Genomic DNA, 12,523 nt, shown 5'->3' with positions numbered 1-12,523 from the left:
CCTTTTGGGTTATTGTTACAACAGAAGCGGCAACAAGGCAGCATTTGTGTAGTGGCAAGAGCGTGTGCTCTGGGGGTAGATGGTCCCCTTCTCTCAGCTCCAGTGACCTCAGTTGTGAACTGGTGAGGGTAGTACCACAGGGGGAAAGATGGCCCAGGGCTCAGTGAATGGGCATTTCCTCGTTTACAGACCTCCTATTACCCTTGACCATTCAATGTCGGGCCCCAGGCCTGCCCGTGCCCCGTCAAAGTTGTATCTGACCTTCCAGGCACAGCTAAAATATCACCTCCTTTATAAAGCCCTGTGCTCGCTGCCTAACCAGTCCTCATCCTCCCTACCCCACCCAGCCTACCCTACCCTGCTCAGCCCTGCCCTTCTTTCCTGCTAGCAAAACTGCAATTTTGTTCTTCCAGCTCCAGTTAGATACTTGTTTTCTCAGCCTCCCTTGTAGCTGGGAGTGCCCATGAGAGCCAATTTGGGCCAATGAGAAGGGAGCAGGGATTTGGCTGGGGTTCCGGGAAGGGTTTTGCTTCCCCTGACAAAAGAAGCCGACAGTGCTGGTTCTGTGTCTTGCCTCTCCTTCCTTCCTTAAACGTGAATGTGATGGCAGGAGCAACAGTGGCCGCCTCGTGACCATGAGGAAAAGCCAAAGCAAATGCAGAGACATTGTTGAGCCACTGAGCCCTTGCCAGCAGCTGGCTGCTTTCTTGTAATATGAGAAAAATAAAACTTTATAGTCAGGATTTATTTATTTATTCATTATTATTATTATTGTATGTATTAGAGAGAGAGCACAAGTGGGGTAGAGGGGCAGCGGGGGAGAGAGCATCTTAGGCAGGCTCCATGCTCAGTTTAGAATCTGACACAGGGCTTGATCCCACGAACCTGGGATCATAAGCTGAGCTGAAATCAAGAGTCAGATGCTCAACCAGCTGAGCCACCCAAATTGGGTGGCCCCAGTAGCCAGAATTTTTGATACGCACTTCCCCTTTGCTACATTACATTTATGTTAATTGAGCACCTACTATGTGCTAGCATTGGGGATACAGGGTGAACAAGTTACATCCCTGTCCTCAAGGAATTCTGTGGTAGACCAGGGGGCTATGAGAGACCAGGGGCCAAATCAGACCAGGGTTAGTCAGGGAAGATTTGGAAGGGCCAGAGGGAACAGCGTGCCAAGGCATAGAGGCAACAGGCTTGTCCCACATGGGAAACAGTTGCAGGAAACGGCTCTAAAGAAGAAAGGGATTTGGGGGAGGTCCAGAGCGGACCTCCACCTTGTCCCCAGGCACACTGCTCTCCTGAGCCTAGTCAATTCTGCCTTGTACGGGACTCATCTTCAAGGTGGGGCACTTTGTTGCACAACTCCAGGGGCCACTGTTCTTACTCACCTTCAGATCTCTCCCGCTCAGGGCTCAGCAGAGGGTCCGACACATCCAGGGTGTGTCTCTTCCACCCGAGCCTGAACCTAGCATGAGGGGCCGCTTTGTTTCTATGTCACCCAAACCCTACACAGGGCCTGGCAAAAGGAAACGTGATGATGATGATGATGGCGATGATAATCGTGACAACGAAGTCCTCACGATTTGTCAGGCAACCATCTAAGCACGTTACACATGGTAATACATCGTGTATCGCTCACCACAACTGTGTGAGGGGTCGAGATGGTTGTGCCCATTTTATAGATAAGAACATTGAGGCACAGGAAGACTAAGAAACTTTCTCAGGGCCATAACTAGTAAATGGCCAAACAAAGGCAGCTGCTTAGTCCGTGTCAGGAGATGGAAGGCGTGAAGCTGTCACTTCTTTTCAGGCCCTTGTCATGAGCACCAGGAAGGAAGCCACCAAGTCAGGGGAGCACTATGCAAATGATGCTGACAGGGCTTGTCGTCAGCCACTGGTGGAGCCCTGAGCAGTGTCCTCACAGCCTGGGGAACTTCCTCAGCCAGTGTGTTGGCTCATCCATCAGAAGCAAGGGAAATGGAACTCACAAAAGTGTCACGGAGGTTGGAACCGAGGTAGCCCTCATTCTTCTTTTAATGTCCTTGCCCCATCCCTCCGCCACCCACATGTCTGTTATGAGCAAGGATAAATAGAATTAAAAAGAAATTAAAGCTCGAGAATCTGTGCAGGGCAATGCTGAACTCAAAAGGATGGCACTAATGGTAGAGTGTAGGCGCTGGCAGAGGGTGGCTGGGAAGAGCTTCTCAAAGGTCAAGTTCACAGCGTGTGACCTCCTTTGAAACAAGGTGGACCGTGGGGTGTGGAGCCAGGAGAAGTGAGGAAAGGAGAACGCAGAGAGGGGAAAGAGACCATTTCATGTCGTAGTTTACACAGCAGGAAGCTGAGGATTGGCCAGACAAGTGACTTGTTCAAGGTCTCCCAGCTGACAGGTGGGCTCGAATCAAATCCCTGCCCCAGCTGAGAACCTCCATTCCCTGACCGTGGTTAGAGGCCCCTGAAACCCCCTCTCGCAGGTCGCCTCTACCCCAGACTGAGCCTCGGAGGAATGCCTCTCTAGCGCTTTTCTCCAAAAGGCCCAGCCTTGCTGAGTCACTGGTGGTGCCAGGGCCTCTGCATCCACAGGTCTTGCTAAACCGGATTTCCCTCCAGTTCAGCCCAGATTTGCTAAGCTTCTGCTGTCACAAGGGCCTGGGCCCAGGGAGGGAGGGATGGTAGGGGACACCACGCCATCACCGCCTCACAGTGCTTTCCCTACCCAGCTCATCTGATGCTAACCAGGAGGGAGGCAGAGTGGAGATTACTGTCCTGTTTTACAGATGGGAATCTGAGACCCAGAAATGGAGAGCAACTTGCACAAGATCTTATGGCAACTCAGGGGCAAGGCTGGCTCCGGAACCCCGACTCTTGATTCAGGAGCTGCTTTCCTTTCTCCGGTACCCCAGGGGCTGGGGGGCAGTGGGGGCGGGCGGGGCACTGAGTTGGATTTCAACAGGTGCCAGAAGGCAGAATGGGATAAAGGTTTACTAGAGGCAGTGCGTGGCAGGAAGTTGAAGGGGTAGGAATCCCATGAGTTTGGTGAAAATCATCCTGGGTCTTGAATGTCAGGCAAAGGGCCATTTTCCTGTGGGTAGACTGTACCGTCGTACTTGGGGGTCACCGATGCAGGGCCAGCTGATGTAAACCGGCCCCGGCCAGTAAAGGGAACTGGACACAGAAACAGCAGCTGCACGGAGAACGGAGCTGACGAAGGGGTCCACCTGGGACTGAAGCCGCCTCTGTGATCACACCCAGGGGACAAGCAGAGCCCTCTAGAATCTCCTTCGGCTTCCCAGGCCTCCCCAGACAGGCACCCGTGTCCTGGTCCGGCCGACGCAGCTCCAGGACAAGCATCTCCCAAACTGCCCCCCTCCCTTAGTTCCTTTGATATGGAGCTTCTAGAGAGGTCACTGCCCCGAACCAGGTTAGACCGTCAGCCTCTCTCTCGGGAATCTGACTTGTGACACAAACGTAGTGGCTTAAAGCAACACCAGCATAGCATCTCCCGGTTCTGGAGGTGAGAAGTCCAACACGGCTCTCACTGGGCTCACGGCAAGGGGTCAGCTGGGCTGTGTCCCTCTCTGAGGCCCTAGGAGAAAATCAATCTCCTTGATGCTGCTGCTGCCCAACCCCCCTAATCTCTTGCTTTGTCCAGCTTCTAGAAGCCACCCACAGTCCTTGGCCTGTGGTGCCTTCTTCCATCTGCAAAGCTAGCAATGCCAGGTCAAGTCCTCACCTTGCACTGTGCTGACGTCTTCTGCCTCCCTCTTCCACTTTTTTTTTTTTTTAATTTTAGAGAGAGAGAGAGAGAGAGAGAGAGTAGGGGAGAGGGCAGCAGGAGTGGAATGAATCTCAATCAGGCTCCATGCTCACTCAGCCTGGAGCCCAATTCAGGGTTCAATCCCATGACCTGAGCCAAAATCAAGAGCCCGATGCTCAATGGACTGAACCACTCAGGTGCCCCCTCCTTCTTCCACTTTTAAGGATCCTTGTGTCATTGTGACATTGGACCCACCCAGGCCACGGAGGATCATCTCCCAATGTTAAGGTCGGCTGATGAGCATCCTTATTCCATCTGCAACGTTAATTCTCCTTTGCCTTGTAACCTAACTTAGCTTCCAGAGACTAGGACGCAGATGTTTTGGGGGGCCATTAGTTGGCCCGCCACAGTGTCTAACCTGAGTGCCTGCCACACCTTAGAGCCCTGCAGAGGCTGAACCCCCTTCTTCCTCAACCAGGTTCCTTGTCTGACTCCACCATGCTCCTGGGCCCCAAACTCCAGAGATAGGAAGGATGCCTCCAATCTTGTCCAGTTCAGGCAGGCAAAGGCCAGACTTGTCCCATTTTGCCTTCAAAATGCCTTTTTTTTTTCAATGTTTATTTTTGAGAGAGAGAGAGAGACAGAGCATGACTGGGAGAGGGGCAGAGAGAGGGAGACACAGAATCCCAAGCAGGCTCCAGGCTCTGAGCTGTCAGCACAGAGCCCAGCACAGAGCCCGATGCACAGGCCTCAAACCTACGAACTTCAAGGCCATGACCTGAGCCGAAGTTGGATGCTTAATCGACTGAGCCCCAGGGCACTCCTAGGGGCTGGCTTTTCTGTTCCCACTGCCTCCCTCCCAAAAGATCTGATAAGGGGACTGAGGGCTTTGGAGTTGGTTGTAACTGTGTTCTTATCCCTGTCCTTTAGCTGCCTGACTCCTCTCAGCCTCAGTTTCCCATCTATAAAATGGGATACTAATATCTGTCCCTGAGAGTGTTGTGGGGATTAAATGATATCGTGCCCATAGCCTACCATACTGGCACTTCATAAACGAGGGTATCCTCTCCCTTTGTCCATGCTCAATGTCTCCCAAATTTGGCTAATGACTCGATTTCCCCGGGAGCACTGTTGGCACGCAGATTCCCAGAACTCTGTCCTTTGAAGGTTCTCATTCAGGGGGCTGGTATTAGAGTGACGTTAGGGATAGCATGTGGCTCAGGAGAGTTTGCAGCATTAACAAAAGCATCGCATTCTAGGCAGAGTGTGGTCCACTCAGACTGCCAGAACCTCTCCCCTGAATATTAAAACAGTCTCCCTGCCTGCCTCTGGCTCATGCTTCCAAACACATTGCCGGATTGCCCTGGGCTTCAGTTTCCCCATATGCAGAAGTCGGGCTGCTCTCTACAAGGTTCTTCCAGCTTTGACATTCTAGAAAACTAGTCCTACCCTCCGGTTAACGTCCTCAAGATTCATCTAGTGAGTAAAGAACTTTGGGACCCAGGGTTGATGTGACCTGCAGGAAAGCCCAGAACAGCATGTTCTAATGATAAGATACATACGGTTCTTTTTCTCATCCACAAGACAGAGAATAATGTGTTATTCACATTTGGAGCATTTCTGGGGTTGTGGACAGGGAAGTTCATGATACAATGATCATGCCCTTAGCCAGGACATGATACTGAGAGGTATCCTGATTAAGTCACTGCAGCAAAGGAGTCTGACAGAGCCCACAAGTCATGCTTCATCACTTTGCTTCCCAGCTCTGTGACTTTGGGTAAATCACTTTACCTCTCTGAGCTTCAGTTTCCCTATCTGTAAAATGGGAATCAGTGTCACTGCCTTGCAGGGTAGCTACGAGCATTGAGATGAAAAGAACTTTAATTCTGAGCTCCCTGGGAACAGGAATCATGTTTTTATTGCTCTCCACTAATGCTAGCCCCTGGCTTAGACAAGAGCTTCATCAAATAAAGTCATAAAATACTCAATTTAAGAGCTCAGAGAAATGTAGGCTGGCAAAGTTTCTTTAGCATCTCCTTCTTTCCTTTATATTACTTGTTACACTCCTTCTTTAGCATTCTCTCCTTCCTGCCCCCCAGCTCACCTTACCCAGGTTTGGCCATCTCTCCCTTTCTGCAAGCTAGAATCCGACAGAATTGTAGCCAAGAGACCAAAACCTGGGCCCTTAAAAGGAAAGGGACTTGCCCAAGGTCACACAGTCTGAACGCAGATCTAAGTCTGAAGTCTAAGCATGAGGGGAACCTCACAGAAGGTAAGAAGGAAGACGCTGCACCCTGCACCTTGTCCACCAGCTTGTCTCAAGTCCATCCAGGCAGTTTAGTGGTGGGACAGCAGCCCACACTGCCCAGCCAGCTGACCACAAGCCAGATGGACCTGTCATGAATCTAGGTGACTCTTGGCCACAGCATACCCTGCAAAGCAGCCAGGGCCTCAGGTTGCCTCTGAGCACTGCAGGGTGGCACTTAGGCTAAAACTAGAAGGTTAAGCAGGGACAAAATCAAGTTTGCAGAAAGACGATGGCTGAGCCCAGCTTGGAGGATGTTCATATAGAAAGACCTAGGATTTTTAAGACCCTCTGAAAGGTAAGTAAATGTTAACACAAGCATCTAACTTGTTAGCACATCATAGGTTCATAATCAATGTTTATTGATGTGTAATATGAGCCAACAAGGTGATAGAGCTACAGAGCAAAGCCAACGCAGCCTTAGGTCATATTAACAGAGGCCCAGAGTCTACCAGGAAGAAGGTGACCCATATCTCACCACCTCCCATCCTAGGTTCGATCCTGGGTTCTGAATAGAATAGAGTCTGGACAGAGATAATCCAGGGGACGCGGGGGGTATTAAGATCAGACCCAAGAGAGGGGCTGGAGGAGCAGGGCACTGCTTTGGGTGGAAAGGAGAGGTGGCAAGCTGAGGATTGGCAGAGGTTGGCTTAGATGTGCTTAGCTCAGAACCTATTAGACTTTCAAATTATAATCTCCAAAGATTTCTTCCAGGAGGAAAATATTAGCCCATCTTTTTCTACTTAACTTTGAACTAAAGATAGTCATATACAGTTCAACCTTGATGTGCTCCCCCAGCTATATACCAGATACTGAATGTCATGTCTACCGGGGGGGCGGTCCCCGGGCCAGCGGGATGCCCCCGTCACAGATGGTGGCCTTCTCTTTCATTTCTCTACATTCTGCCATAGATCACGGTACACTGGTGCCAGGTTGGGTGGATCTGAGGATCGAACAATGCATTTTAACTAAATCAGCCTCCACAGAATGGACAAATGGCTTCAAATGGCCCTGCAAAGAAACTGCGGATGGAGATAACGCTAATCGGGAAAATACAAGCAAGCGGCAGGAAAAGTGAGGGACAGACTGCCAGCCACCCCGCGCTCAAGTCCTGCGTCAGCCACCTTACCGCACTGAAAACAGTAATGAATGGGATCTCACGCACTCGGGGTTGCCTAACTACTCGAGAGGTGTACTTCCATCCACTATAGTCGGTGATTAAATTCACTCCAAGTGTATACTGGGCCTTTAGACATTAGCTTGTATGTCTATCACACACACTTGTATATAATTTCTAAATCAATAAATATGTATCTGTCGGGGGTGCCTAAAGCATTTTTCTGGAGAAGCATATGCAATCAAAACCTGTGTGGAGCGCCTGGGTGGCTCCGTCGGTTAAACGTCTGACTTCAGCTGAGGTCGTGATCTCACGGGTCGTGAGTTTGAGCCCCGCTTTGAGCTCTGTGCTGGAACCTGCTTCAGATTCTGTCTGTCTGTCTCTCTCTCTGCTCCTTCCCTGCTCACACTCTGTCTCTCTCTCAAAAATTAATAAATGTTAAAAAAAAGAAATTATTTATTTATTTATTTATTAAATGTTTTATTTATTTTTTAGGAGAGAGAGAGACAGCGTGAGCAGGGGAGGGTCAGAGAGAGAGGGAGTCACAGACTGAAACAGGCTCCAGGCTCTGAACTGGCAGTCAGCACAGAGCCCGACACGGGGCTCAAACCCACGAACTGTGAGATCATGACCCAAGTGAAAGTCGGACGCTTAACCGACTAAGCCACCCAGGCGCCCCTAAAAAAAGAAATTTTTTTAAAAAAGTATGACAACCACTACTCTAGATCTTCAAACCCAGACAGACACTAGAGGATGCTGCTCCCTGTTTGGGTTTTGGGGTTGAATCAGATTTGTTTCAGATTTAGGAACAGAGAAAAACTAGGGAGGCTGTATCCCCCCAGTAAAAATTTTTCAGCCCCTCTCTGCCCCAGTGTTTGAAGATTAATGGGAAGAAACCAAAAACTCTGAAAAGGGTTTCCCCAGCTCCGACTTTCCAAGGTGGGTACCTATTTAAACAGACAGAGCCAGGGGCATCTGGGTGGCTCAGTCGGTTAAGAGTTAGACTCTTGAATTTGGTTCAGGTCATAATCTCACAGTCATGAGATTGGGTCTCCCCCCACTGGGCTCTGCGCTGAGCTCTGAACACTGAATGTGGAGGCTGCTTAAGATTCTTTCTCTCCCTTGGGGTGCCTGGGTGGCTCCGTTGGTTAGGCATCAGCTCAGGCCATGATCTTGTGGTTTGTGGGTTCGAGCCCTATGTCCGGCTCTGTGCTGACAGCTCTGAGCCTGGAGCCTGCTTTGGATTCTGTGTATGTCTCTCTCTGTCCCTCCCCTGCTCATGCTTTGTCTCTCTAAGAAATATACATTAACTATTTAAAAAAAAAAAAAGATTCTTTTTCTCTTTCTTCCTCTGTCCCTCCCCCTACCTACACTCCCCCTCCCCCTGTTCATGCTCTGTCTCTCTTCCAAATAAATAAGTAGATATCTAGATAGATAGATTAAAAACAGTCAAAGCCAATCCAGCTTCCTTTCTCATTCTGTCATCTAAGTTTCACTGTCTGCCTCCTCTCTCTCTTTTCCATCTTTTTCTCCCATGTCTCTCTTCCCCTCTCTCACCCTCACACGTGCATTTGGCAACAGTGAACACTGGGAAGCAGTCATCCAGCACAGGAGAAGGAGCTTGCTGGCTCTTGAATGTCAGACAGACCCGGATTCAGTTCCCGCCAGTACTCTCCGCGGAGGTCACTGCACACCACATTCATTCTCAGAGCCTCAGAAACCTCCTCCAGAAAAACAGGCATGTTTACAACTCGACAATAAAATGACAACCTCATCTTAAAATCGTCCAAAAGGGGCGCCTGGTGACTCAGTCGGTTTAGCTTCCGACTCTTAGTTCCGGCGCAGGTCACGATCTCGTGGTTACTGAGTTTGAGCCCCGAGAGGAGCTCTGCACTGACAGTGAGGAGCCTGCTTGAGATTCTCTCTCTGTCTCCCTCTCCCCGCCCCTCCCCCACTTGTGCTCGCATGCTCTCATGCTCTCTCTCTCAAAATAAATAAATAAACTTTAAAAAGATTTAATTTGAAATAGAATAAAATTGTCAAAGGATTTGAATAGACGTTTCTCTAAAGAAATGGTCAGTAGCACTTGGAATGTTCCTCAACATCTCATCATTACAGAACTGCAAATCAAATCTGCAATGAGAGGTACATCTGGCTGGCTCAGTTGGAAGAGCATAAACCTACTGATTTCAGGGTTGTGAGTTTGAACCCTACATCGGGTGTAGAGATTACTTAGATAAATAAAACTTAAACAAAACAAAGCCACAATGAGATATCACTTCAAACCCTCTAGGAGGGCTACAATAAGAAATCCAGATAATAACAGTGCTGGCAAGGATATGGAAAATGTGGGGCCATCATGTATAGTCAGTGGGATTGCAGAACGGTACAGCCCCTTTGGAAACGTTTAGTGATTTCTTGAAATGTCAAAACGTAGATTCACCATATGACCCTGCAAGTCCACTCCCAGGTATATATCCAAGAGAAGTGAAGACCCACGTCCACACAAACACTTGGACATGAATGTTCATAGCAGCTTCATTCACCATAGTTACAACGTGGAAACAACCCCAGTGTCCATCAGATGAATGAATAGACAAAACGTGACCTAGGCACACAGCACCATTCAGCCACAAAGAGGAACGAAGGACCGAAAGCCAATCAGAAAGGATCACCTATTGTATGAGGTCACTTAAATAAAATGCCCAGAAGGAGAAGCAAATCCATAGGGATCATCCACAGAGTAGGCGAGTGGTTGCGGAAGGAAGGAGGAAGTGCAGGTTAATTGCTGAAGCATTCGGGGCTTATCGGGGATGATAAACATTCGAGATTCTAAATTAGATATAGTGGTGGTAGTTGCATAACTCTGTGAAGATACTAAGAAATACTGGCTTGTACACTTCAAGAGTGAACTCGATGGCATGTGAATAATGTCTCGATAAAGTTGTTATTGAACAAAAACATGAGGACTTCCCACACGGGGTTGTGTGAAATCAGGCCTCTGGCGGCACCGTACCCCGCACATCCCTGGCGTGGAGCCAGCGCATGAGAGACATCTCTCTGAAATGGTAGCCTGGAGAGGATTTCAAAGCACAGGTACCCTAGCATTTTAGAGCATTACACTAGACAAGTTCTAGGAGTTTCGGGGGAGGGGGGTTTGACCCCAAACAAAACACCGCACATTTCCTTTACACACACTCCTGACTCAACCTTTCTGGCAGTTTCTAAACAAAGCAGTATAGAAAAATAAGCACATGACTGTCATCTTTCTTGTCCCCCTTTAAAAAAAAAGAAAACAGATTGGCTGGAGGCCCAAAGGCTGCCTCTGAGGAGGGGCTGGGGTGCTCCCAGCAGAGGGGGCTCCAGATGATGGTGGGGAGGGTGGGTGCCGCTCCAGGCCAAGCCACCTGGGGAGCTTCTGACAGGCAGCAGGGCTCCCCTCCCCCAAGGTCCGGCTCTGTTAGCTCAGCATTTTCTCCCCAAAGGTGCCTCCGGCGTCCGCATCGTCACATCTACCAGGCCTGGGCAGAGGACCAGGGAGTCTCTGAAGCAGGTGTGTGGAGGGCAGCTGCCTTCACTTGCTGGCAAAGCACCAAGGCGGGGATGTTTTAGGGGAAGCACCTTCACCCTCCCAAGTGCTAGGTCCCACAAGGGCAGAGTGGACAAGACTTCAGATACCCTTCATTTCACAAATGGGGTAATTGAGGCTCAAAGTCATCAAGGGGTTTTTGAAGCTCCTGCAGCAAATTAGCAACAAAATCAGGAGTCAGTCACATGCTACGGCCTGACACCCAGACACGGGCTGGCTGAAGCCTCAAAAGAGCCCAGGGACCTGAACATTTGTCATCTTCCCCCCATACCTCCAGAGATGGAGATGGAGGCGCTCACCCAGCTAGGAAGCCACGGAGCTGGGATTTAAGTCCAGGTTCACATGGGAACCACAGCAGGTCAGGCCGGTGGAAGAGCCTGTTCTAAAAATTAACCCTTCACCCTGCCCCTCACCCAGCACATGTCCCATTACCTGTGGTCCGGAAGCCTGTGCTGGCTGCCAGGAGAGCAGTCTGTGGACTGTGCCGATGCCAGGCCGGGCAGGGGAAGAGGGTGGCCGGAGAGGCCAGGCCACACCCCTGTGACAGGGAGGGGGCGGGGCATGAGTTGCCCTGGGCCCCACTCGCTCGCCAGGGTGGCATTCCTTCCTGCTGGTGCTATCGGGCCCCAGGCCTTCCTGTCTGATTTGAGTCTTCCTCACAACACCCCAGGCACAGCAGATGGGGCAACGAAACCCCCAAACCCACCCCCTGGGCATGGCCATGACTGCTGACTCAGGGGGCAGTGTGTAGGGGGTAGGTGCACGGCCCTGACTGGGCCAAGCTCTGGGCAGGGAGGAGGTGGGGGTGTGTCCCAGACCCCTCCTTCCCACCTCATGGGTGAGACTGACTCAGGATACAGTCATGTGGGCCAACCCAGTGCTCTCCCAAGGGGTGAGGCTGGGCAGGAGGCCCAGGGTTCAGAGGACCGGGGGACTCCTGGGAACGGAACTGGCAGTGCCCTCTCCTGGTGAGGAAACTGGGCAAAGACTAGAATATCCACTGCTGTTATGCAGATAGGAAAATACAGGTCCCACAGGGGTGAGGAGTGGAGACTGACCTCCTACACCGAGGCCAAGAGTAACCCCAGCTCAGCTTGCCTCTGTCTTTTACTCACTTATTGAACACGTTGGAAACAGGATAGTAAACAAGTGTTACACTGCCCTGGGGAGCACCCAGGCCACAGAGACAGGCCATGACCGGCCCCATGACGGCAAGGCCCAGGGAGCTGTGGGTTCCCAGGAGGGCCTCCTGGAAGAGGAGTCATTTGGATCCTATGCTCAAGCCGAAATCTGAGAGTCATCCTTGACGCTCTGCTCTCTCATCCTCTGTATCTGACATATCTGGAACACGCTGCCGGCCCCGCCTTCAGCATACCCCAAAGCCAGCCTCCTCTCTCCACTTCCATGGCAGCCACCCTGGTCGAGCCAACACCATCACTGGTCTCTTTGCTTATGCCTTTAGCCCAGTGGCTGTGCTAATTGTGAAAACCAGAGGATCCAGTTAAGAACCAAGTCAGCTCATGTTCCTCCTCAGCTCAGCACCTTCCCGGGACCCCCACCTCCCTCAGGATGAAAGTCAAGTTCTTAGGGCACCTGGGTGCCCGGTCAGTTAAGCACCTGACTCTTGAGCTCGGCTCAGGTCATGATCTCATGGTTTGTGGGGCTGAGCCCGGTGTTGGGCCCTGTGCTGACAGAGCAGAGCCTGCTTGGGATTCTCTCTTGCCCATTCTCTCTGCCCCTCCCCTGCTCTCT

At 50.7% G+C, this 12,523-nt stretch overlaps 1 protein-coding gene across 2 annotated transcripts in view; it reads right to left on the bottom strand.

The window, feature by feature from the left end:
• The window catches only part of TMEM40 (transmembrane protein 40), a 31,420-nt gene extending 20,159 nt beyond the window's left edge, over positions 1 to 11,261 (bottom strand). For both annotated transcript variants that reach the window (XM_039231392.1, XM_039231393.1), the window contains exon 1: positions 11,204 to 11,261. The gene's annotated coding sequence lies outside the window, so the exon portion shown is untranslated. The remainder of the gene's footprint in view (positions 1 to 11,203) is intronic.
• Between the last annotated feature and the right edge of the window lie 1,262 nt (positions 11,262 to 12,523).

Source organism: Hyaena hyaena, unplaced genomic scaffold, assembly GCF_003009895.1.
Source record: "Hyaena hyaena isolate Hyena2069 unplaced genomic scaffold, ASM300989v1 scaffold_56, whole genome shotgun sequence".
In the NCBI taxonomy this organism is placed as follows: Eukaryota; Metazoa; Chordata; class Mammalia; order Carnivora; family Hyaenidae; genus Hyaena; species Hyaena hyaena.
This window is presented reverse-complemented; position numbering and strand designations above follow the sequence as displayed.